Source organism: Fistularia commersonii, chromosome 18 (genome assembly GCF_037954325.1).
Source record: "Fistularia commersonii isolate RoL2024-O1a breed Wild chromosome 18, RoL_Fcom_v1.0, whole genome shotgun sequence".
NCBI classification, from domain to species: domain Eukaryota; kingdom Metazoa; phylum Chordata; class Actinopteri; order Syngnathiformes; family Fistulariidae; genus Fistularia; species Fistularia commersonii.
In genome coordinates, this window is record NC_141301.1 from 907056 (window position 1) to 932226 (window position 25171).

Genomic DNA, 25171 nt, shown 5'->3' on the forward strand with positions numbered 1-25171 from the left:
TTCATGTTCTCGGTTCTGTTTCAGTAGGAATTAGAGGGAAAATGACTTCACAACCCGTTTCAGCTGAGCATCTCAGACACTGGACCTGGACCTGATTCATCAACAGTGTGTCAGAACTTCTCTCCATACAGTGCATGTAATAACCTCTGCATGTCAACAATGGTGGTCTGGCATCAGTTAAACCACAGAATGCCAGTGAAAGAGTTCAGAGAAGCGGGACTCGGGATGAAAGTGTCCACGGAGGGGATTCCACAGCTCCTACATCTCCGTGGAACACAGGAGTCAGGAACATCTCACCTGACCATGCTGCGTTCACGGTCCATCTTCAGGACGCCCATGGAGCTGTGTGTACACATTCACTTTGTTTTTTCTTAATTCATAATTTAAAGGAGAATTAAGTCATATGGTTAGAATCAGAATTAATTTATGTAGTTTGTAATTGAACCGAAGAGTTTATGGCCGTTTTCCAATGTTTTCCTGTTAACGGAAGTGAAGAAGGGAGCTGTCGGTCCCTGAAGGCTCCGGGGTTCCGCGATTTGTTCCCGGTCAAGAGCGCCGTCCAGCCCCGCCGCAGGCCGCCGCGTAAGTTCACTTTTATCGTTTACATTGACGTTTTCTCGACGTAGAATCGTATTTGCCGTGTTTATAACAACCGCGACGCAACTCTCGGTGTTCTTTGGCAGTAATTGGGGGCGTTTTCGGCCGAGAAATCTCGACACCGTCACAGATTTAGTGAGCTAAGGCTCCGCTAGCTAAGCAGCCTAGCTAGCGGCCTTCCGCCATCTTGCCTCGGAGCGCGTCGGTAGTTAATTGTTAGCGGCTCATACGGCAGCGTTAAAGCCGTGGTTTATCCGAGCATGTCTGGTTCCGTCCGGACCAACAGTCGCCGTCACAACCAGTAATAGCCGGTACGGGGCGGCGTTAGCGCTAAGGCCGTCGAAGGTGTGTCTGTTTGGGGTTTCTCAGGCCCGGGTGTCCCTGGACGGTCGTGGGTGTTCGCCAGGGAAGGAGGTGATTTATCGACAGGTATAGAAAGTGTTCCGAAAATAGCAATGAAATAGCTCATGTATTTTAAATGTAATTGTGTCTTAACATCACACCGAGTGTTGTCTCATGTTCATGACGTTTATTTAATCTTGTTTTCCGGCGATGAGCGCCGAGGTTGGCCGCGTCGATGCAGTGGCCGCGTCGATGCATCGGTGTCCACAAGATGGCGCCCATTCGCCGCGCTCTGGTTCAAAAGTCCAGGTTCCGCCCGTGTCCGACTCTTCCCCCCCTCTCTTTTCCACACCTCGGGTGGATTTGAGGCGGAGAAGATTGCTAGGAGTCTGGTTGTTTAAGTGTTGAGTTTATTTTGATGCTTCGGCGTCTCAGAACAGGATGAGTTGGTGCAGTAACCAGCGGTGTCCACAAGACTGCGCCCGTTCGACGCGCGGTGAATTGTAATTGGTGCAAAAGTCCAGTGTCCATCCGTGTTTTGGAGTCTTTTCTCCTCACGGAAGACTTTATCGCACGTCTCGGGTGGATTTGAGACAGGGAGAATTTTTTGCAGCGGTTTTTGAAGTCCTGGGTTTATTTTGATGCTTCGACATCCTATTGGGCGGCCGCTCACCACGTGACCGGGCAGAGGCGGAAGATGCATTAGCCATGTTGTTCTTGTAAAGCAGGAACATCGACTTCCACCGGGACCTCCGTCTCCGGGGCGATGGAGGAGATGCGATGTCGGTCCGAGCCGAGCGGCGGAGACGGGGTGGGGGTTTATTTGTGAATGAAGTCGTGGGTGAAGCTGACGGTGCGGGGAATGTGGTGGTGTCGAGTGACGGTGTGGAGTTATCGCTTCTCGGCCTTTTGGCTAAGATCAAGTGTAGTATCTGTTCTTATCAGTTTAATATCTGATACGTCCCCTATCCGGGGACCATATATTAAATTGATTTTTGGAACAGGGAGATGGAATAGGGGCTTGCTCCGTCCACTCCACGCATCGACCTGGTATTGCAGTATTTCCAGGAACGGTGCACCCCCCTCTCACTGTCAATAATAATACTTCCCTTGGTACAATCCCCATATCTGAGTACCTTATCATGAATTGGTAATTCCATATAAAATGGCTTTGCACATAAAACTGGTATGTGAGAGTCAACGCGGCCATTTTACTGATAAATACGGACTGTGTGGATGATATTGTGACAACAATGCCGGTCATTCCCCCATTGTTGTTTCGATTGGTAAGGGGTGCTAGATGAACACAAAGTAGCAGGAGGGTGTTGGGAGTGGTGCGACCAGAGTTTATCTGCTGGAAAGCCTGCCTCTACGATTTGCATTTGTGTAGCGACGTATTATCCTACCTTGGATCGGATCTGAGAGGAAACGGATTGCATTTGAACGTAAACGGCAGTCCGGAAAGACTGTGTCAGACAAAGAGATCAGGGGAAGCAATAAGTGGCATCAGGAGGATGGGCGGAATGTGTTCTGCTTGTCCTCTGACTTTCACATGAAAATTCAAGCGTCTGGGTCCTCGCGGTCAATCGGAACTAAGAGTTGACGTTTCACTTGTTGTTGAATGGCTGCGATGGCTGACCCTGGATCAGCTTGTGAAAGGGGCAATGCATGATGGGAAAGACCGTTCCCCGGTGCACCGGCGGGGTGTGTGTCGGTGTGTGTGAGATTCACTCCTTGCGACGTGTGTCTGAGGTGTGTGAGACGGATCTTGCGTGAGCTCCCGGATCCTGCGGTGTTTGTGAAGAGTCCGCGTAGGTTCCCCCCGAGTGAGAAGAGCGTGCGTGTGAAAGGGGTGCGTGCGCGTGATGTGTACAACTCATACTTACCTGGCAGGGGAGATACCATGATCAAGAAGGTGGTTCACCCAGGGCGAGGCTCAGCCATTGCACTCCGGCTGTGCTGACCCCTGCGAATTCCCCAAATGTGGGAATCTCGACTGCATAATTTCTGGTAGTGGGGGACTGCGTTCGCGCTCTCCCCTGATTTACTGTACAAAATAACATTTTGCATTAACATACCAATGGCATTGTTGGAAACGTGTCTCATCATCCAAATGGGAAACTGAGTGAGTGAACATCAGATCACCCCCTCACATCTACCCTCATATCTTATGACTATTGATGGGTTACGTTTTGTATAGCCGTATTCATGCAAGTCGGCTGATACAATGTTCAAGATAATTGATGCGCGCTTTAAAGGCCTCGCAGTGTGTGTGAACATACATACGAGTATATCTGCCTGTATTATATCAAGTGTCATTTGAACCAGTGTTACTTGAAATGACTGCTTTACTATATATCTTTGGCCACCAATCTATTCCTTAGTGGACTGCACTGTGTTCCAATCTCACCTTTCTGTGAAAATCCTCTATGAATGAGCAATACTGTTTTGTAGCAACTTACACAAATATCCATAGCCACATTTTCAATTGCACAATGTAAATGCTGTAATATTTATACGCATCTCTTGATGTGTGTTTTGTAATACATTTCAGATTGAGTAGAAAAGTCTGATGGGGAAACCTCGGAGGCACCAAAGAATCAACGTGAATCAGTGTAGGAGACACACCTTTCGGGGGAAATCCTGCTTTTCCAATCCAGTCTTTGTCTTGTCCTCCAACCCACCGAAGGGATTCAATGCAGCATTGGTCCGTTCTGCATCTGAGGCTTGCATCGTTCCACTGTCCAAGGCTGAACTCGCAGCTCTGAAACCAAAGGAATGTCTGTTTCAATGAGGTAGAGCCATGGTCGATAAGCTTCCCTTTCACGATGGAAATGCTCTCTGACTTGTTGGCTTTCAACTTCTACTTCCCTAGGTAGTGTTGGAGTGAAGCTTCCCCATCAGGTGTTTGGTGGAGGTGATGGTGGGATCAAGGTGGTCCTTTCATCCTTGCAGGAACAAATCGGAGGGAGCTGCTGTCAAGCCTGCCGTTGCGCCACTCCATCTTCCCACCGAGATGCCATGATGATCATCTCCGTTGCCATGATGTGTATTCTGTGGTTGTTTTACAGAATTTCAGAATTGGAAGAAGCTTCTGACCAGGTTTGTTGTGGTTTCGGACACATGGGAGAAGGTTGAGGTTGAGGGCCTCCTATGGGGGATGGCTCCAGAAGCCTTGACGAGGTTAAAATATAAAACATGCAGGTCTTTTCTTTGCCTTTTCCAGATTGTATTCGTTTTTTTTTTTTTTTTGCAAGTGAGTACCGGCTATGAGTTTTGAGTGAGTAATTATGACTTGTTATCTTGAAGTGTTGCTTCCACAGCAATCCAAAAATGCATCTTACATACAGTTTAAGGATGACAGACCTCATGCAGAGGTGGATACTCCTCGACAGGTTCATTTGTGGTCATAGCTTCATTTTAACAGTTATCAGTCCAGTCAAGGTTCAATAGGATTTCAGTGTGTTGTCGGTGCTGATTGCCATCACCCTGTTCATAGGTGAATTCAAAACCACAATTTATTTGAATGTTATTGTCTTCTTCTTTTCCCTTCAGGGGTCGCTACTGCCAAACAACATTCTCCATCTGCATCCATAAATCTTCTCTTTGCTCTTCCTTGAGATTTCCTGCCTGGCAGCTCCAATTCCAGCATCCGTCTATCAATATATTCTCCATCCTACACCGTACATGACGAAACTCTCAGTCTGGCTTCTCTGAACTTCTCTCCAACACGTCAAACATGTGTTTTCCCTCTGATGGACTCATTCCTAATTCTATCCATCCTGGTCACTCCCAAAGAGAATCTTAGCATCTTCATCTCTGTGACCTCCAGATCTGCTTCCTGTCTTTTGGACATTGTCACAGTTTCTAGGCCACAAATCCTCACTGGTCCCACCACTGTCCTTTCCTTCCATTCTGGCCGATAGTCTTCCATCTCTTTGTGCCCCTGACACTTTTCTTCTCCCATTCCAACCTGCTTCAACCCGTCTCTTCACCTGTTTTCCAGACTCTCCTACACTCTGGACTGTTGACCCAAAGTACCTGAAATCCTCCAAAGTCTTGGTCTTTGAATGATTAAAAAAGGCTAAAACATAAACATATTATTCCAAGTCAAAGTCTGTTTAGAAAGTGTTGAATACATTTGAGTTGTATATGGATATGTGTCTGTGTATAGGTTTGTTTTTCAGATTCAGATGACAAACAGTCCATGAGTCATCTTCCATCCCTGCTTTCACAGACTCAAAGGGTATTTTTTCCCTGTGTTTTGTAAGCAACGAGGGGGTGGCTTCTCGACATGTATCAAGGTGTTTGAGCCTGCTGTCGTGGATAGGTAGTCCATCGCAGCCCTAATGGAGTCTTCTCATCAGTGGTTATATATCTTGAACCAAGTGATAAGACCTTATGTTCCCGGCAGAGAGCTGCGTTCCTCTATTACAAACCTACTCGCAGTACCTTTTGCTCGCTCTAAGCGATCTCAGGCAAAACTGTTCTCAGTTCTAATACCTCAGTGGTGGAACAAACTTCCAGAAGCAACAAGACGAGCATCATCTATCTCAACCTTCAAGAAACAGGTAAAAACTGTTCTCTTTCAGGACTTTTTACTGCGCTGATGCCCCAGATCAGGTTAGGCAGCAAGTTAGGCTATGCAGTGTGTGTGTACGTTTGTGTATGGCTTTGTCAAAAAAATAAAAATAAAATAAATCACTAACCCAAGCTTACTGTTCTGTATATTTCCTGTGCATCTTGTATTTGCAGCCCCTTTGTCCTCTATTGTAAGTCGCTTTGGATAAAAGCTTCTGCCAAATGCAATGTAATGTAATGAAGTGTAATATCTTGATACAGGGATAAATATGGGCTCAGGATACCATGGTCATGCTCAGTTTGCCAGATTAGTGACACAGTTTGTAGTTCTTGGACTTACACGGACTATGTTGTCTGTTTATCTGCATAGGAATCAGTGCCCAGTATTTAGTTATAAACGGCAGTGACGTGCAGGTAGGTCAGGTTCAAGTGACAGATACAATGTGTGTATTTACAGCAATACAAAGGAGTGAGTTGTATGCAAACAGGAAAAAGTCAAGGATTACTACAAAGTCCACGTATAAAATGGAATGACTTTAATGTTATTTATAATAAATTCTCATCTGCTCGGTCGAAGGCACTGTTCAGTAAAAGCTTTCCAGAATGTATTTGCAGTAAGTATTTCAAAAAGTGTTTCAGTGTCATAACTTCATGTTATACAACGTGAACATCTGCGGCGTACCGACTATAAGGACCCATTTATGAGTGTCTAGCCGGCGCGGTTTATATGCAGGTGCGCCCAGTATTCCGGAAACATTGGTGTTTTTCTCTTCCAAGGGATCTTTCTGAGGACCGTCGTGCAACTGACTCGGGATGAAAGTGTCCACGGAGGGGATTCCACAGCTCCCACATCTCCTCCGTGGAACACAGGAGTCAGGAACATCTCACCTGACGATGCTGCGTTCACGGTCCATCTTCAGGACGCCCCTGGAGCTGTGTGTGCATTCACTTTGTTTTTTCTTAATTCATAATTTAAAGGAGAATTAAGTCATATGGTCAGAATTAGAATTTATTTATATAGTTTGTAGTAGAATTGAAGCGAAGAGTTTATGTCCGTTTTCCGATGTTTCCCCGTTAACGGAAGTGAAGAAGGGAGCTGTCGGTCCGTGAAGGCTCCGGGGTTCCGCGATTTGTCCCCGGTCAAGAGCGCCGTCCAGCCCCGCCGCAGGCCGCCGCGTAAGTTCACTTTTATCGTTTACATTGACGGTTTCTCGACGTAGAACCGTATTGACCGTGATTATAACTACCGCGACGCATCCCTCTGTGTTTTTTGTGGTAATTGAGGACGTTTTCGGCCGAGAAATCTCGACGACGTCACAGATTACGTGAGCTAAGGTGAGGCTAGCTAAGCAGCTACGCTAGCTGAACAGCCTAGCTAGCGGCCTTCCGCCATCTTGCCTCGGAGCGCGTCGGTAGTTAATTGTTAGCGGCTCAAACGACAACGATAAAGCGATGGTTTAACCGAGCGTGGTCGGTTCCGTCCGGACCAGCAGTCACCCGTAGAGCCGGTATTATCCGGTGCGGGGCGGTGTTAACGTCCAAGGCCGTCGAAGGTGTGACCGGGGTTTCTCAGGTCGAGGTGTTCGCCACGGAAAGAGGTGATTTGCCGTCGTGTTAAGAAAGTGTTCCACTGGTAGTGATGAAAAGGTAAATTTATTTCAAATGTAAATGTATATTTTTATCTAATTCGGCGTTGTTTCGTGTTCATGACGTTTTTGGAATCTTGTGTCTCTTGCATAAGCGCCGAGTCTCCGTGGGAACAGGATGAGTTGGTGCAGTAACCAGCGGTGTCCACAAGACTGCGCCCGTTCGACGCGCGGTGAATTGTAACTGGTACAAAAATCCAGTTTCCATCCGTGTTTTGGAGTATTTTCTCCTCACGGAAGACTTGATCCGCACGTCTCGGGTGGATTTGAGACAGGGAGGATTTTTTGCAGCGGTTTTTGAAGTCCTGGGTTTATTTTGATGCTTCGGCATCCTATTGGGCGGCCGCTCACCACGTGACCGGGCAGATGCGGAAGATGCATTAGCCATGTTGTTCTTGCAAAGCAGGAACATCGACCTCCACCGGGACCTCCGTCTCCGGGGCGATGGAGGAGATGCGATGTCGGTCCGAGCCGAGCGGCGGAGACGGGGTGGGGGTTTATTTGTGAATGAAGTCGTGGGTGAAGCTGACGGTGCGGGGAATGTGGTGGTGTCGAGTGACGGTGTGGAGTTATCGCTTCTCGGCCTTTTGGCTAAGATCAAGTGTAGTATCTGTTCTTATCAGTTTAATATCTGATACGTCCCCTATCCGGGGACCATATATTAAATTGATTTTTGGAACAGGGAGATGGAATAGGGGCTTGCTCCGTCCACTCCACGCATCGACCTGGTATTGCAGTATTTCCAGGAACGGTGCACCCCCCTCTCACTGTTAATAATAATACTTCTTTTGGTTCAGCTCCCATATCTGAGTATTTTATCATGTATCGGTAAAACCGTATAATATGACTTTGAACATTGAACTGGTATGTGAGAGTGAACGCGGCCACATTACTGACAAATATGTACTGTGCGGATGATATTGTGACAACAATGCCGGTCATTGTTGTTTCGATTGGTAAGGGGTGCTAGATGAACACAAAGTAGCAGGAGGGTGTTGGGAGTGGTGCGACCAGAGTTTATCTGCTGGAAAGCCTGCCTCTACGATTTGCATTTGTGTAGCGACGTATTATCCCACCTTGGATCGGATCTGAGAGGAAACGGATTGCATTTGAACGTAAACGGCAGTCCGGAAAGACTGTGTCAGACAAAGAGATCAGGGGAAGCAATAAGTGGCATCAGGAGGATGGGCGGAATGTGTTCTGCTTGTCCTCTGATTTTCACATGAAAATTCAAGCGTCTGGGTCCTCGCGGTCAATCGGAACTAAGAGTTGACGTTTCTCTTGTTGTTGAATGGCTGCGATGGCTGACCCTGGATCAGCTTGTGAAAGGGGCAATGCATGATGGGAAAGACCGTTCCCCGGTGCACCGGCGGGGTGTGTGTCGGTGTGTGTGAGATTCACTCCTTGCGACGTGTGTCTGAGGTGTGTGAGACGGATCTTGCGTGAGCTCCCGGATCCTGCAGTGTTTGTGAAGAGTCCGCATAGGTTCCCCCCGAGTGAGAAGAGCGTGCGTGTGAAAGGGGTGCGTGCGCGTGATGTGTACAACTCATACTTACCTGGCAGGGGAGATACCATGATCAAGAAGGTGATTCACCCAGGGCGAGGCTCAGCCATTGCACTCCGGCTGTGCTGACCCCTGCGAATTCCCCAAATGTGGGAATCTCGACTGCATAATTTCTGGTAGTGGGGGACTGCGTTCGCGCTCTCCCCTGATAATCTGTAGAAAGGAAAATATCTCAAGTCTACACGCAGCCCGATTATTCATGTATCACATTACTCAGGTGGGGAACATCAGTAGACGTTCAAAATCACGATGTTACCAAAACTGAAAATTCCAACGTATTCCCAGATGTGAAGGGATCAACTCCAATACATAGATCCATCTATCAGCTGGCCATTACCCTTCAGAGGGTCTCTTTCTTTTGACATTGCCATTCGACTTTCTCCATCTAGCCATATTCTCTGTATCCTCCTCTCTCACAACTACCTTCATTTCTTATCTGATATATATTGTCCAACTAAAATTATGGGTGTTACGTTTTTTTTATAGCAGCATTCATGCAAATCGGCTGATATAATGTTTAAAGGCCACGCAGCGTGTGTGAACATACATACGAGTATATCTGCCTGTATTATATCAAGTGTCATTTGAACCAGTGTTACTTGAAATGACTGCTTTACTATATATCTTTGGCCACCAATCTATTCCTTAGTGGACTGCACTGTGTTCTAATCTCACCTTTCTGTGAAAATCCTCTATGAATGAGCAATACTGTTTTGTAGCAACTTACACAAATATCCATAGCCACATTTTCAATCGCGCAATGTAAATGCTGTAATACTTATACGCATCTCTTGTGTGTTTTGTAATAAATTTCGGGTTGAGTAGAAAAGTCTGATGGAGAAACCTCGGAGGCACCAAAGAATCAACGTGAGTCAGTGTAGGAGACACACCTTTCGGGGGAAATCCTGCTTTTCCAATCCCATCTCTTTGTCTTGTCCTCCAACCCACTGAAGGGATTCAATGCAGCATTGGTCCGTTCTGCATCTGAGGCTTGCATCGTTCCACTGTCCAAGGCTGAACTCGCAGCTCTGAAACCAAAGGAATGTCTGTTTCAATGAGGTAGAGCCATGGTCGATAAGCTTCCCTTTTCACGATGGAAATGCTCTCTGACTTGTTGGCTTTCAACTTCTACTTCCCTAGGTAGTGTTGGAGTGAAGCTTCTCCATCAGGTGTTTGGTGGAGGTGATGGTGGGATCAAGGTGGTCCTTTCATCCTTGCAGGAACGAATCGGAGGGAGCTGCTGTCAAGCCTGCCGTTGCGCCACTCCATCTTCCCACCGAGATGCCATGATGATCATCTCCGTTGCCATGATGTGTATTCTGTGGTTGTTTTACAGAATTTCAGAATTGGAAGAAGCTTCTGACCAGGTTTGTTGTGGTTTCGGACACATGGGAGAAGGTTGAGGTTGAGGGCCTCCTATGGGGGATGGCTCCAGAAGCCTTGACGAGGTTAAAATATAAAACATCCAGGTCTTTCCCTTGCCTTTACCAGGTTGTATTCGTATTTTTTTTCTTTTGCAGGTGAGTACCGGCTATGAGTTTTGAGTGAGTAATTATGACTTGTTATCTTGAAGTGTTGCTTCCACAGCAATCCAAAAATGCATCTTACATACAGTTTAAGGATGACAGACCTCATGCAGAGGTGGATACTCCTCGACAGGTTCATTGGTGGTCATAGCTTCATTTTAACAGTTATCAGTCCAGTCAAGGTTCTATAGGACTTCAGTGTGTTGTCGGTGCTGATTGCCATCACCCTGTTCATAGGTGAATGCAAAACCACAATTTATTTGAGTGTTACGTATCTTCATGAGGAAAACCTCATGTCTGGTTCCAGTGCCCAAGATGAAGCATCCCAGCACACACAGCGACTACAGACCAGTGGCCCTGACATCACAAGTCATGAAGTCGCTGGAGAGGCTTGTCCTGAGGCACCTTCGCACAGTCGTCGGACCTTCACTGGACCCCCTGCAGTTCGCATAGCAGCCACGGATAGGAGTGGAAGACGCCATCATCTTCTTGCTGCACAGAATCTACACACACCTTGAGGAGGCAGGAAGCACTATGAGAGTCGTGTTCTTTGACTTCTCCAGTGCTTTTAACACCATTCGACCTGCCCTGCTGACCAGGAAGCTTCTGGACATGCAGGTAGATGCTCCACTCGCGGCCTGGATCAACAACTACCTCACAGGTCGGCCGCAGTACGTGAGGCTGGGAAACATCACGTCGGACACCATTGTTAGCAGCACGGGGGCTCCACAGGGGACAGTCCTGTCTCCGTTCCTGTTCACGCTCTACACCTCAGACTTCAGGTTCTCCTCGCAGTCCTGCCACCTGCAGAAATTCTCAGATGACTCTGCCATCGTGGGCTGCATCAACAGAGGCCAGGAGGAGGAGTACAGGAGCATGGTGGACAGGTTTGTGGAGTGGTGTGGACTGAACCACCTGCAGCTCAATGTCACAAAGACAAAGGAGCTGGTGGTGGATTTCAGGAAACAGAGGACCCATCCGACCCCAGTCACCATCAGGGGTACAGAGGTGGACATTGTGGACAGTTATAAGTACCTGGGTGTCCACTTGGACAATAAACTGGACTGGACTATTAACATCAACGCCATCTTCAAGAAGGGTCAGAGCCGCCTGTTCTTCCTCAGGAGGCTCAGATCTTTCAATGTCTGCAGGACCATGTTGCAGATGTTTTACCACTCGGTGGTGTCCGGCGTCATCTTCTACGCTGTTGTGTGCTGGGCAGCAGGATCAAGACAGCTGACGCTAACAGACTCAACAAGCTCACCAGGAGAGCTGGATCTGTCCTGGGCGTGGAGCTGGAGTCTGTGGTGCAGGTGTCAGAGAGGAGGATGCTGAAGAAGCTCCTCAGCATCATGGACAACATCCATCACCCCCTGCATGCCACACTGACGTCCCGTCAGAGCTCTTTCAGCCGTAGACTGATACCACCGAGGAGCTCCACTGAACGCCACAGGAGGTCTTTCCTCCCTGAGGCTATCAGACTTTTTAATTCCTCTCCATTCAGCTGCCGGCAACCATAAAAACCTATCTTAACCTAAAAAAAAAACAAAACTGTGCAATATTTCATTTCACTGTGCAATATTCAGAACTGTGCAATATTTCATTTCATAACAGCTACACTACATGTTTCTCTTCTATCATACTATTGTGCACTCCTTACCTCACTTGTTACTAAGACACTTATAGTTTTATCACTGTTTACCAAGACACTTTATAGTTTCACTGAGACACTTTATAGTTTATAGTTTATTTTTATTTCTAATTCTGCCTTTTCTTTTATTATTTATTACTGTTATATTTTCTGTAACTCTGGCACAGCAATTTCCTTCGGGATTAATAAAGTTGTTCTTATTCTTATTTTCCCTTCAGGGGTCGCTACTTCCAAACAACATTCTCCATCTGCATCCATAAATCTTCTATTCGGTCTTCCTTGAGAGCTCCTGCCGGGCAGCTCCAATTCCAGCATCAGTCTACCAATATATTCTCCATCCTCCACCGTACATGACGGAACTCTCTCAGTCTGGCTTCTCTGAACTTCTCTCCAACACGTCAAACATGTGTTTCCCTATGATGGACTCATTCCTGATCCTATCCATTCTGGTCACTCCCAAAGAGAATCTTAGCATCTTCCTCTCTGTGACCCCCAGATCTGCTTCCTGTCTTTTGGTCATTGCCATCACTGTCCTTTCCTTCCATTCTGGCCGATAGTCTTCTATCTCTTTGTGCCCCTGACACTTTTCTCCACCCATTCCATCCTGCTTCAACCCGTCTCTTCACCTCTTTTCCAGACTCTCCTACACTCTGGACTGTTGACCCAAAAACCTGAAATCCTCCAAAGTCTTGGTCTTTGAATGTTACATGTACTTTGATTAAAAAATAGGCTAAAAGATTTAAAGTGTTATTCCAAGTCAAAGTCTGTTCAGAAAATGTTGAATACATTGGAGTTGTATATGGATGTGTCTGTGTATAGGGTTTGTTTTTCAGATTCAGATGACAAACAGTCCATGAGTAATCTTCCATCCCTGCTTTCACAGACTCAAAGGGTATTTCTTCCCTATGTTTTGTAAGCAACGAGGGGGTGGCTTCTCGACACGTATCAAGGTGTTGAAGCCTGCTGTCGTGGATAGGTAGTCCATCAGAGTCCTAATGGAGTCTTCCCTTCCTGTCAGCAGATTTTCTGCGTTGTCACTTGGGACGAAATGTTAACATCCAGAAAAATTAGCACTTCCTTGATTTAAGTGGGGAGGGAGATTGTTGTACTATTCTCTAATAAGAAAAGATAAGATAAATTGAGTAATTGATCCCCATAGGGGAAATTTGTTTGTCATAGCAGAGCAACACTAACAATATCAATAAAACTAAATACAAGAAACAAGTGACAACAATAGAGAACAGAGAACCTTCACCAGGGTCTTCAGGTGAGCATCCTTTTGTCATCAGTGGTCATATATCTTGATACACTGATTAATATGGGCTCAGGATACCATGGTTATGGTCAGTTTGCCAGATTAGTGACACAGTTCATAGTTCTTGGATTTAGACTATGTTGTCTGTTTATCTGCATAGGAATCAGTGCCCAGTATTTAGATATAAACGACAGTGATGTGCAGGTAGGTTAGGTTCAAGTGACAGATACAATGTGTATTTACAGCAATACAAAGGAGTGAGTTGTATGCAAACAGGAAAAAGTCAAGGATTACTACAAAGTCCACGTATAAAATGGAATGACTTTAATGTTATTTATAATAAATTCTCATCTGCTCGGTCGAAGGCACTGTTCAGTAAAAGCTTTCCAGAATGTATTTGCAGTAAGTATTAGGATAAAAGTTCAAAAAGTGTTTCAGTGTCATAACTTCATGTTATACAACGTGAACATCTGAAAGCTTTCCGACTGTAAGGGCCCATTTATGAGTGTCTAGCCGGCGCGGTTTATATGCAGGTGCGCCCAGTATTACGGAAACATTGGTGTTTTTCTCTTCCAAGAGATCTTTCTGAGGACCGTCGTGCAACTGCCTCGGTATGAAAGTGTCCACGGAGGGGATTCCACAGCTCCCACATCTCCTCCGTGGAACACAGGAGTCAGGAACATCTCACCTGACGATGCTGCGTTCACGGTCCATCTTCAGGACGCCCCTGGAGCTGTGTGTGCATTCACTCTGTTTTTTCTTAATTCATAATTTAGAGGATAATTAAGCCATATGGTAAGAATTAATTCATATAGTTAGAGGTAGAACTGAAGCGAAGAGTTTTTGTCCGTTTTCCAATGTTTCCCTGTTAACGGAAGTGAAGAAGGGAGCTGTCGGTCCGTGAAGGCTCCGGGGCTCCGCGATTTGTCCCCGGTCAAGAGCGCCGCTCAGCCCCGCCGCAGGCCGCCGTGTAAGTCCACTTTTATTGAGTACATTGACGGTTTCTCAACGTTGAACCGTATTGACCGTGTTTATAACCACCGCGACGAAACTCTCGGTGTTTTTGGCGGTAATTGAGGACGTTTTCGGCCGAGAAATGTCGACGACGTCACAAATTACGTGAGCTAAGGTGAGGCTAGCTAAGCAGCTACGCTAGCGAAACAGCCTAGCTAGCGGCCTTCCGCCATCTTGCCTCGGAGCGCGTCGGTAGTTAATTGTTAGCGGCTCAAACGACAACGATAAAGCGATGGTTTAACCGAGCGTGGTCGGTTCCGTCCGGACCAGCAGTCGCCGTTAGAGCCGGTATTATGTGGTGGCGGGCGGTGTTAGCGTCCAAGGCCGTCGAAGGTGTGACTGGGGTTTCTCAGGCCGAGGTGTTCGCCACGGAAAGAGGTGATTTGCCGTCGTGTTAAGAAAGTGTTCCACTGGTAGTGATGAAAAGGCAAATTTATTTCAAATGTAAATGTATATTTTTATCTAATTCGGCGTTGTTTCGTGTTCAGGGCGTTTTTGGAATCTTGTGTCTCTTGCATAAGCGCCGAGTCTCCGTGGGAACAGGATGAGTTGGTGCAGTAACCAGCGGTGTCCACAAGACTGCGCCCGTTCGCCGCGCGGTGAATTGTAACTGGTACAAAAGTGTTTCCATCCGTGTTTTGGAGTCTTTTCTCCTCATGGAAGACTTTATCGCACGTCTCGGGTGGATTTGAGACAGGGAGGATTTTTTTTGCAGTGGTTTTTGAAGTCCTGGGTTTATTTTGATGCTTCGGCGTCCTATTGGGCGGCCGCTCACCACGTGACCGGGCAGAGGCGGAAGATGCATTAGCCATGTGGTTCTTGTAAAGCAGGAACATCGACCTCCACCGGGACCTCCGTCTCCGGGGCGATGGAGGAGATGCGATGTCGGTCCGAGCCGAGCGGCGGAGACGGGGTGGGGGTTTATTTGTGAATGAAGTCGTGGGTGAAGCTGACGGTGCGGGGAATGTGGTGGTGTCGAGTGACGGTGTGGAGTTATCGCTTCTCGGCCTTTTGGCTAAGATCAAGTGTAGTATCTGTTCTTATCAGTTTAATATCTGATACGTCCCCTATCCGGGGACCATATATTAAATTGATTTTTGGAACAGGGAGATGGAATAGGGGCTTGCTCCGTCCACTCCACGCATCGACCTGGTATTGCAGTATCTCCAGGAACGGTGCACCCCCCTCTCACTGTTAATAATAATACTTCTTTTGGTTCAGTTCCCATACCTGCGTCCTTTATCATAAATCGGTAACACCGTATAATATGCCTTAGAACATTGAACTGGTATGTGAGAGTGAACGCGGCCACATTACTGACAAATGTGTACTGTGCGGATGATATTGTGACAACAATGCCGGTCATTGTTGTTTCGATTGGTAAGGGGTGCTAGATGAACACAAAGTAGCAGGAGGGTGTTGGGAGTGGTGCGACCAGAGTTTATCGGCTGGAAAGCCTGCCTCTACGATTTGCATTTGTGTAGCGACGTATTATCCCACCTTGGATCGGATCTGAGAGGAAACGGATTGCATTTGAACGTAAACGGCAGTCCGGAAAGACTGTGTCAGACAAAGAGATCAGGGGAAGCAATAAGTGGCATCAGGAGGATGGGCGGAATGTGTTCTGCTTGTCCTCTGACTTTCACATGAAAATTCAAGCGTCTGGGTCGTTTCGGTCAATCGGAACTAAGAGTTGACGTTTCTCTTGTTGAATGGCTGCGATGGCTGACCCTGGATCAGCTTGTGAAAGGGGCAATGCATGACGGGAAAGACCGTTCCCCGGTGCACCGGCGGGGTGTGTGTCGGTGTGTGTGAGATTCACTCCTTGCGACGTGTGTCTGAGGTGTGTGAGACAGATCTTGCGTGAGCTCCCGGATCCTGCGGTGTTTGTGAAGAGTCCGCGTGAGTTCCCCCCGAGTGAGAAGAGCGTGCGTGTGAAAGGGGTGCGTGCGCGTGATGTGTACAACTCATACTTACCTGGCAGGGGAGATACCATGATCAAGAAGGTGGTTCACCCAGGGCGAGGCTCAGCCATTGCACTCCGGCTGTGCTGACCCCTGCGAATTCCCCAAATGTGGGAATCTCGACTGCATAATTTCTGGTAGTGGGGGACTGCGTTCGCGCTCTCCCCTGATTAACTGTTGAAGACAATATATATCACCAGCACATTTGTGAAATCGGTGTTGATTTTCCTTGCCATTGTACAAGCCATAAATAATATCATCATGTTTCTGAGTTCATAGTTATTCTGTCGCTATGTCCGCTCATCCTCTCAGATGACATAATTGACATATACTAACACTGCTCTGTAAACTGTGGTGTAAATATACCACGTTATGCTAAAAGGGAGTTTGCAATAGTTGCTAAATTTTACTCCCTTACATCAAGAGTTGGCATCAAGAGTTATAAAGTGACAACTCTGCTTCACACGTTGTACTTTAAGGATAATTCACAGTGGAAAAATATCTCTCTCTTCTTCCAGACTGTCTCCTCTGAGACTTTGACATTTACTCAAAAATGAGTCATGTTCTCCGACTTTTGTATTAGTGGCTGTATTTGTACTTCGGAATAAATTCCACGCTTGTGGTCATGTGGCACTGTCGTCTGTTGTTTGTACACATTTTCATCTGCTTGTTCATATGGGAAATGAAAACATTATTATTGAAAATCTATGGTAAAACTGTTGCAATGTTTTTTCTTATATTACTGAGTTCTCAATTCACCTTTCTGTGAAAAGGATTCTTAAATCTGAACAAGCAAGGCTGATTTGTAGCGACTTACACAAAGATCTACAGCCACATTTTTAATTGCGTATTGTAAATGTGTAATACTGAAACACATCTCTTGTATATTTTGCAATAGATTTCAGGTTGAGTAGAAAAGTCTGATGGGGAAACTGCATAGGCAAAATAAAAATGTTTACTACCTTTCAGGGGAAATCCTGCTTTTCCAATCCAATCCTACAACCCACTGATGGGATTCAATGCAGCGTTGGTCTGGTCTGCATCTGAAGCTTCCACCATCCGAGGCTGGACCTGCAGCTCTGATATCAAAGGAATGGCTGTTAAGTGAGGTGGAACCGTGGTCAGTAAGCTTTCCTTTCACAATTGAAATGCTCCCTGACTTGTTGGCTTCCAACGTCATCCTTCCCCAGGTAACGTTGGAGGGAAGCTTCTCCAGCAGGTGTTTGGTGGAGGTGATGGTGGGGATCTAGGTGGTCATTTCATGTTCTTTGAGTGTTGTACTGGGGGGCTTTTCCAATAATTATTTGGAGGCACGAATCGGAGGCAGCCGCTGTCAAGCCTGCAGTAGCCCTCCTCCGTCGTCCCACCGAGATGCCCTGATGATCATCTTGTGTTGCCATTGCCATGGTAAAGGCTAGAGGGGATGTTCACTGTTTGTCATAACTTAATTTTGACATTTATGTTCAGTCCAGTCAACGTCCTGTGGGACTTGAGTGTGTTGTTGGTGCTGATTGCCGTCACCCTGTTCATAGGTGAAACTAAAAGCTTGAATGTTGTATTTGAATATTTTACAATTTGATTAAAATAAGCTCAAAATGATCATTGCAGTCCAAATCAGCTCATTTTAAAATGTTGATTTGAATCGGTGTCAGTGCCCAGTATCCAGATACAGTGGGGCAAAACAGTATTTAGTCAGCCAACAATTGTGCATGTTCTTTCTTGTGCAAGAGGTCTTTCATTTACATCATTGGTACACTTCAACTATGAGAGACAGAAAATCACATTGTCTGATTTTTAACAACCTTATTTGGACATAATGATGGAGAATAAGTAGTCGGTCAGGAACAAACATTCATTGCAATACTTTCTTATATACCTTTTGTTGGCAATGACAGGTCAAAGGTTTTCTGAAAAGTCTTCATAAGGTATTCCAGGGGCGGGCAAACTTTTCGGCTCAGGGGCCGGATTGACTTTTAAAATTTGACAATATGATACATGTAAAACAAAAAATGTATTTGTGAACAGTACATATCAGACACTTTTGATATTTGCTTTGAAAATAAAACCAACTTGGTTTTGAAGGGTCTGACGTTTGCTTGCATTTCATGTGTGTCAGTAGGTAAATGCTAAATAACAAAGCCAATCTGTGTCATTCAGTTCAGGATAAATTCTCAAGAGTTCTGAAGTAGCTCCAAAAGTTGATAATCTCCTGTTTGAGCTCCCACATTCCTCGATCCAATCAAGGAATCCCTTGATGGGCCGGATGTGGCCTGTTTAAGAATAAGAATAGAACAACTTTATTTAACCCGAAGGAAATTGTTGTGCTAGAGTTTCAAGTAAAAGATAACAAAAATAATAGTATGAAGGAGGGAGAATAAGAAATACAAATAAAACCATAAAGTGTCATAGTAAAGGCTATAAAGTGTTTTAAGGTCTTAAAACATACAAAGATTTGAATATTCCTTTAGGCTGAAGGGTTTGCCCACCCTTGATGTATTCTCAGGGTTTTTACACTGTTTTACACTGTTGCTGGTAGTTTGGCCCATTCCTCCATGCAGACCTCTTACCTCTTGTAGATCCTGCCTACAAAGCCACTCCTTCATTGCCCGGGCAGTGTGTTTGGGGTCATTGTTATGCCGAAACCCAGCCATATTTTATCTTCAATGCTCCTGCTAATGGAAGGAGATTATCACTCCAAATCTCACAATCCATGGCCGCATTAATTCTTTCCTTTACACAGATCAGTCATTTGGTCCCTTAGCAGAAGAACAGCTCGAGAGCCATGCTTTATACTGGTGATGCAACACAATTAGCTTTTACCAGAAAATTGTATTTCAGTTTCATCTGACCATGGAACATTCTGCCAGTCCTCTTCCGGATCATTCAAACACCCCCCTATAAAATTCTGACGCAATGGGGCACATACTGTCTGAAATAGGGGGGACACATGGGGCACTTCAGGGCTTGATTCCCCGGCAGCGTAGTGTGTTACTGATGGTAGCCTTTATTTCTTTGGTTCCAGATCTCTGCAGCTCATTCTTTAGGTCCCTCTGTGGTGTGTGTGATCAATTTGACCCCTTGGGGTGAGCTCTTGTGTGGAGCCCAAGGTGGAGGGAGATTATCAGTGGTCTTGTATGTCTTCCATTTTCTAATAATTGCTCCCACAGTGGATGTCTTCACACCAAGCTGCTCTCCTAGTCCAGATTCAGTCTTCCCAGCCTGGTGCCGGTTCACATTTTTGTTTACGGTGTCCTTAGACAGCTCTTTGGTCTTGGCCTGATTGAGTTTGGAGTGTGACGGTTTGAGGTTGTGGACAGGTGTCTTTTACCCTGGTAAACAAGTTCAAAAAGGTTACATTAATACAGGTGTGGAGAGAAAGAAGTTACAGGTCTGTGAGAGCTCTGTGTTATATTGTTTGTTGGTAACCAAATACTTATTTTACTAAAGCATTTACCAGTTAATTTATTAAAGATCTTTAGCCCCAGCACTGTCTCTCATAGTTAAATAGCAACAGAGGGTCAAATGTGCAAAGCCAAAAATGACTTGGATTGGGACAAAGTGGGGATAAAAATTGGATGAACTTTTCCTTGTTTTATTCATTATGAATATTTTCCATCAGCCGTGTTACAGACACTGCTTTACCAGGACATATTTACAAATGTTACCAGTATGTATTTGTATGTATTTAATTAAAAGTAAAGGATAATGTGTCTCATTACAATATCTCGTTACAATGTGAACACATGCAGTTCACAGACAAGGGCAGCTATTTGTGTTTTTACCCGCTGTGGTTTATATTCAGATGAGCTCAATGAGGGACGATGTCACTTTCTAGGACTTTCAAGTTGCACAACAGTGCTCATAGAGGAGATAAAAGAGCTACAGTTTATCACGGCATCTCCTCTGGTCCTGCTCACTCTAGGTGAACAGCAGGGGGTCCAGGGCTGGTCGGTGTTGGATCTCAGGTAAGACAGAACAACAAGGTGCTCAGAGGACGTCAGTCACTCCTACAGTCAGGATGGAAGATCTGTACCCAGGGTTCTGTGGTTCTTTGTTATCCTGCAGACGGGGATGATGTTGGAGGTCTTGGAGCAGACCGGCGCTCTAAAGGAGACTTCTGGGTGGCTGGACCTGGACCTGATTCTTCAGCAGAGTGTCAGCACTTCTCTCCATTCAGTGCAGTTAATAACCTCTCCATGTCAACGATGGTGATCTGATATCAGTTAATCTACAGGATACCAGTGTAAGAGTTCAGAGAAGTGGGATTCGGAATGAAAGTGTCCACGGAGGGGATTCCACAGGTCCCACATCTCCTCCGTGAAACACAGGAGTCAGGGACATCTCACCGGACGATGCTGCGTGAAGCTGATAACACAAGTCCATCAGGGGGATGGAGCTGTGTGATCACCTTCACTCCTATTTTCTTAATTCACAATTCAAAGTACAGTTAATTCATGTGGTTAGAATTAGATTTAATTCTATAATATGAAGTAGAATTAATTAATATAGTTTGTAGTAGAATTGAACCGAAGAGTTTGTCCGTTTTCCGATGTTTCCCCGTTAACGGAAGTGAAGAAGGGAGCTGTTGGTCCCTGAGGGCTCTAGGGTTCCGCGATTTGTTCCGGTCAAGAGCGCCGTCCAGTCCCGCCGCGTAAGTTCACTTTTACAAAAAATGTTGACGGTTTCTCGACGTACAACCGAATTGACCGTGTTTTTTTAACAACCGCGAAGCTACTCCCGGTGTTTTTGACGGTAATTGAGAGCCTTTCGGCCGAGAAATCTCGACGACGTTACAGATTTCGTGAGCTAAGGTGAGGCTAGCTAAGCCGCTCCGCTAGCTAAACAGCCTAGCTAGCGGCCTTCCGCCATCTTGTCTCGGAGCGCGTCGGTAATTTATTGTTGGCAACTCAAACGACAATGATAAAGCGGTGATTTATCCGAGCGTGGTCGGTTCCGTCCGCACCAGCAGTCGCCGTAACAGCCGGTATATGCCGGTGCGGGGCGGGGTGAGCGTTCAAGGCCGTCCAAGGCTGTTTGGGGTACCGGGGTCCAGTGGGTGTTCGCCACGGAACGAGATGATTTACCGTCGTGTTTAGAAAGTGTTCTGCAGGTAGTGACGAAACATGAGTTCAATTAAATGTAAATGTATATTTATATCCATTTTACTCTTGTCTTGTGTTTGTGACGTTTTTTGAATTGCGTTTCCCGGCGATGAGCGCCGAGTCTCTGGGAGAACTGATCGCGTCGATACGGTAACCAGACGGGTTCACAAGATGGCGCCCGTTTGCCGCGCTGTGTATCGTGAGCGGTTCAAACGTCCCGTTTCCACCTGTGTCTTTTCTCCTCACGGACGACTTTTTGCCACATTCCAGGTGGATTTGAAGGGGAAAAGAGTCCTAGGAGACGAAGGCCTCCACCGGGACCTCCGTCTCCGGGGCGATGGAGGAGATGCGGTGTCGGTCCGAGCCGAGCGGCGGAGACGGGCTGGGGGTTTATTTGTGAATGAAGTCGTGGGTGAAGCTGACGGTGCGGGGAATGTGGTGGTGTCGAGTGACGGTGTGGAGTTATCGCTTCTCGGCCTTTTGGCTAAGATCAAGTGTAGTATCTGTTCTTATCAGTTTAATATCTGATACGTCCCCTATCCGGGGACCATATATTAAATTGATTTTTGGAACAGGGAGATGGAATAGGGGCTTGCTCCGTCCACTCCACGCATCGACCTGGTATTGCAGTATCTCCAGGAACGGTGCACACCCCATTGATGTGACCAAAGTTAAATGTGTCTTCCCACAATACCTAAGATATCTCACGTACTCGGTAACTGGAACTTGTCTATGCCCCGCGTTACCTCGTGGTTCGCACGATTGTCAGCAATACTGTCCCTGTTGAATCTACCGGTAGGGAACGGTAGGTAGCGACACACGAGCGTGTCTGATTGAAACCCTGTCCCTACCGTTTGCCCCGTGCAGCCCAATAAAACTCTATGGACCAGAACTCAGCCTAAATGGATCGCATTTGTAACGGATGCGTGAAAATTCTTCGTGAAAATTGAAGCGTCTGTGTCGTTTTCGTCGTTCCGGCCCGTCGGAACTCAGAGCTGACGTTTTTTGACAGTGTGTGTATGAGACTGATCGTGTGTGAGCTCCCGGATCCTGCGGTGTTTGTGAAGAGACCGCGTAGGTTCCCCCCGAGTGAGAATGGCGTGCGTGTGAAAGGGATGCGTGCGCGTGACGTGTACAACTCATACTTACCTGGCAGGGGAGATACCATGATCAAGAAGGTGGTTCACCCAGGGCGAGGCTCAGCCATTGCACTCCGGCTATGCTGACCCCTGCGAATTCCCCAAATGTGGGAATCTCGACTGCATAATTTCTGGTAGTGGGGGACTGCGTTCGCGCTCTCCCCTGATTTACTGTTCAAGAGTAAGGTGGTGTTACCACTTGCCTGATCCTAGTTATCACTGCACGTATCATAACTGTTATCGGTTTGGGATGGGCTGTCTCCCAACTGGAGCATCCTTACTGCATATGGTAGGTGCATCACAAAAGTGTGTATTTATGATCTGCCCAAAAAACAGTCCAGAGTACCTGAAATCCTCTAGCTCCTGGCATCTGCACTCCCTGTAGCCTAGCCTCACAGTTCCACCTGAGTTCCTCTCATCTCCGCACATGTATGCTGTCTGGCTGCAACTGACTTTCGTTCCTTTCCAGAGCACACCCCACCTCTCCAAATTGTCCTCCACCTGTTTTCTGCTCTAACTACGGATCGCAACGGCATCTGCAAACGTCACGGTCCGTGGAGATTCATGTCTACCCTCATCCGTCAGCCCGTCCGTCACCATTGCGAACAAGAAGGGGCTCAGGGCCTATCCCCGAAGGAGTCCCGCTTCCACCTTGAACTTCTCTGGTACCACCTTACAGCACACCACACCACTGTCTCACAGCACACACTTCTCTGCCGCTCCTGACTTCCTCGTCGGATACCAGAGCTTCTCTCTTGGCGACCTGTGGTACGCCTTTTCAAGGTGCACGAAAAGGCAATGCGGCTCCCACCGGCCTTCTCTGTACTTCTCTACGAGCATTCTCGACGAAATATACCGCATCTGTAGTACTCTTCATTTTTGCATGTGTATTTTATTTATTTTTCTCTTTCTCTTGTCATTAACTGTCCCGCCGTGCATACGAGTCATGGTATGGCCTTGGCGAGCTCCCTCTTTACCTTAGGCTGTAGCCTAAGGAGTGTCTGATGATTTTTGGTTAGAGTAGCCTTTGGCGTCACTCGCTGTAATCATGGAGACTAAATAGAAGGAGCCCCTGACAGATGTGGAAATGACTGGAGGTGGAAAAGACAGAGGACGGCTGCTTATAAAATGCCCTTCCGCGTATGTTGTACTCGTTTACGGCCATACCACCCTGAACACGCCCGATCTCGTCTGATCTCGGAAGCTAAGCAGGGTCGGGCCTGGTTAGTACTTGGATGGGAGACCGCCTGGGAATACCAGGTGCCGTAAGCTTTTTCATGTTCGTCCTCTCTGCCGACAGCAGGGGGTGCTGTCTCTCGAGAGCGCCAACATTTTACACATGGACACACGCCGCTCATTCCCGCTCATACGCCGGATGCTTTTCCTGACGGGACCCCCTGCATTTTAGTGTATGCATACTGTTCTTGAGGAAAAATACAAGTGTTGACGTGGCATTGTCATTACCTGTTTTTTACCTATATCATCACTCACCTCATCATTTCTACACTTATCTCTTCCTGTGTTTGTATCTCATGCCTTCACTCACTGTAGAATCTGGCAAGAAAAGAAACGATAATGGCTTTAATGACACACACATGTAGGTATATGTATATATGAAATTATATATGCCATTTAACACCAAAGTTTCCTGATTTTTTATCAACAGTGTTAGTTGAAATGACTGCTTTTCTATCTATCTTTGGTCATCAATACATTCCAGAGTAGACTGTGCTGTTTTAATCTCACCTTTCTGTGAAAATCCTCTATGAATGAGCAAGGCTGTAATATCCACATACACTGCTCAAAAAAATAAAGGGAACACTTAAAAAACACATCCTAGATCTAAATGCATGAAATATTCTTATGAAATACTTTGCTCTTTACACAGTTGAATGTGCTGACAACAGAATCACACAAAAATGATCAATGGAAATCAATTGTATCAACCATGGAGGTCTGGATTAGTAATCACACTCAAAATTAAAGTGTAAAAACAAACACTAGGCTGATCCAACTTTGATGTAATGTCCTTAAAACAAGTCAAAATGAATCTGTGTTGCTTCCCGATTGGACACTGATTTCACAGACGTGTGATTGACTTGGAGTTACATTGTGTTGTTCAAGTTCCCTTTATTTTTTTGAGCAGTATACATCCATAGCCACATTTTCAATTGCACAATGTAAATGCTGTAATACGTATACACCTCTCTTGCTGTGCCTTTTGTAATAAATTTCAGGTTGCTTAGAAAAGTGATGGGGAAACCTTGGAGGCACCAAAGAATCAATGTGAGTTAGAGTGTAGGAGACACACCTTTCGGGGGAAATCCTGCTTTTCCAATCCAATCTGTGTCATGTCCTACAACCCACTAAAGGGATTCAATGCAGCATCGGTCTGTTCTACATCTGAGGCTTGCATCCTTCCACTGTCCAAGGCTGGACTCGCAGCTTTAAAACCAAAGGAATGGCTGTTTCAATGACGTGGAACCATGGTAATCCTTGCAGGCACACTGTCAAGCCTGCCGTTGCTCCCCTCCGTCTTCCCACTGAGATGTCCTGATGATCATCTCCATTGCCATGGTAAAGCTCTCAAGGGCCTGTCACAGAACACTGCTCATAAAAATAAAAGTAAGGAAAAGGAAAGGGGCTTTATGTTGACAGCATCTCCTATGCACTTGTTGACTGTAGGTGAACTGCATGGGGTCCAGGGCGGGTCGGTGATGGATCTCCGATGAGACAGAAAAACACGGTACTCAGAGTAAGCTGAAAAGGGAGGAGTGTTGTATGGTTTTC

General features: G+C 46.2%; 1 long non-coding RNA gene and 9 other non-coding genes across 10 annotated transcripts; all 10 read left to right on the top strand.

Annotated features, from left to right (window-relative positions):
• Nucleotides 1–1652: 1652 nt before the first annotated feature.
• LOC147224076 (uncharacterized) lies at nucleotides 1653–5476 on the top strand. The gene is made up of 4 exons (XR_015107476.1): nucleotides 1653–1750; nucleotides 3494–3734; nucleotides 3815–4041; nucleotides 4495–5476. It is a non-coding gene; the product is annotated as an uncharacterized LOC147224076 (long non-coding RNA).
• On the top strand, nucleotides 1833–2023 carry LOC147224077 (U2 spliceosomal RNA). Its single transcript, XR_015107510.1, has one exon. It is a non-coding gene; the product is annotated as a U2 spliceosomal RNA (small nuclear RNA).
• Nucleotides 2818–2981, top strand: LOC147224078 (U1 spliceosomal RNA). Its single transcript, XR_015107514.1, has one exon. It is a non-coding gene; the product is annotated as a U1 spliceosomal RNA (small nuclear RNA).
• A 2261-nt stretch (nucleotides 5477–7737) lies between the features above and the next one.
• Nucleotides 7738–7928, top strand: LOC147224079 (U2 spliceosomal RNA). Its single transcript, XR_015107511.1, has one exon. It is a non-coding gene; the product is annotated as a U2 spliceosomal RNA (small nuclear RNA).
• A 786-nt stretch (nucleotides 7929–8714) lies between these two features.
• Nucleotides 8715–8878, top strand: LOC147224080 (U1 spliceosomal RNA). The gene has a single exon (XR_015107522.1). It is a non-coding gene; the product is annotated as a U1 spliceosomal RNA (small nuclear RNA).
• Nucleotides 8879–15171: 6293 nt separating this feature from the next.
• On the top strand, nucleotides 15172–15362 carry LOC147224081 (U2 spliceosomal RNA). The gene has a single exon (XR_015107508.1). It is a non-coding gene; the product is annotated as a U2 spliceosomal RNA (small nuclear RNA).
• Nucleotides 15363–16145: 783 nt separating this feature from the next.
• Nucleotides 16146–16309, top strand: LOC147224082 (U1 spliceosomal RNA). The gene has a single exon (XR_015107520.1). It is a non-coding gene; the product is annotated as a U1 spliceosomal RNA (small nuclear RNA).
• Nucleotides 16310–21706: 5397 nt separating this feature from the next.
• On the top strand, nucleotides 21707–21897 carry LOC147224083 (U2 spliceosomal RNA). Its single transcript, XR_015107512.1, has one exon. It is a non-coding gene; the product is annotated as a U2 spliceosomal RNA (small nuclear RNA).
• Nucleotides 21898–22383: 486 nt separating this feature from the next.
• Nucleotides 22384–22547, top strand: LOC147224084 (U1 spliceosomal RNA). Its single transcript, XR_015107505.1, has one exon. It is a non-coding gene; the product is annotated as a U1 spliceosomal RNA (small nuclear RNA).
• A 987-nt stretch (nucleotides 22548–23534) lies between these two features.
• Nucleotides 23535–23653, top strand: LOC147224085 (5S ribosomal RNA). Its single transcript, XR_015107506.1, has one exon. It is a non-coding gene; the product is annotated as a 5S ribosomal RNA (ribosomal RNA).
• The last annotated feature ends 1518 nt before the right edge of the window (nucleotides 23654–25171 follow it).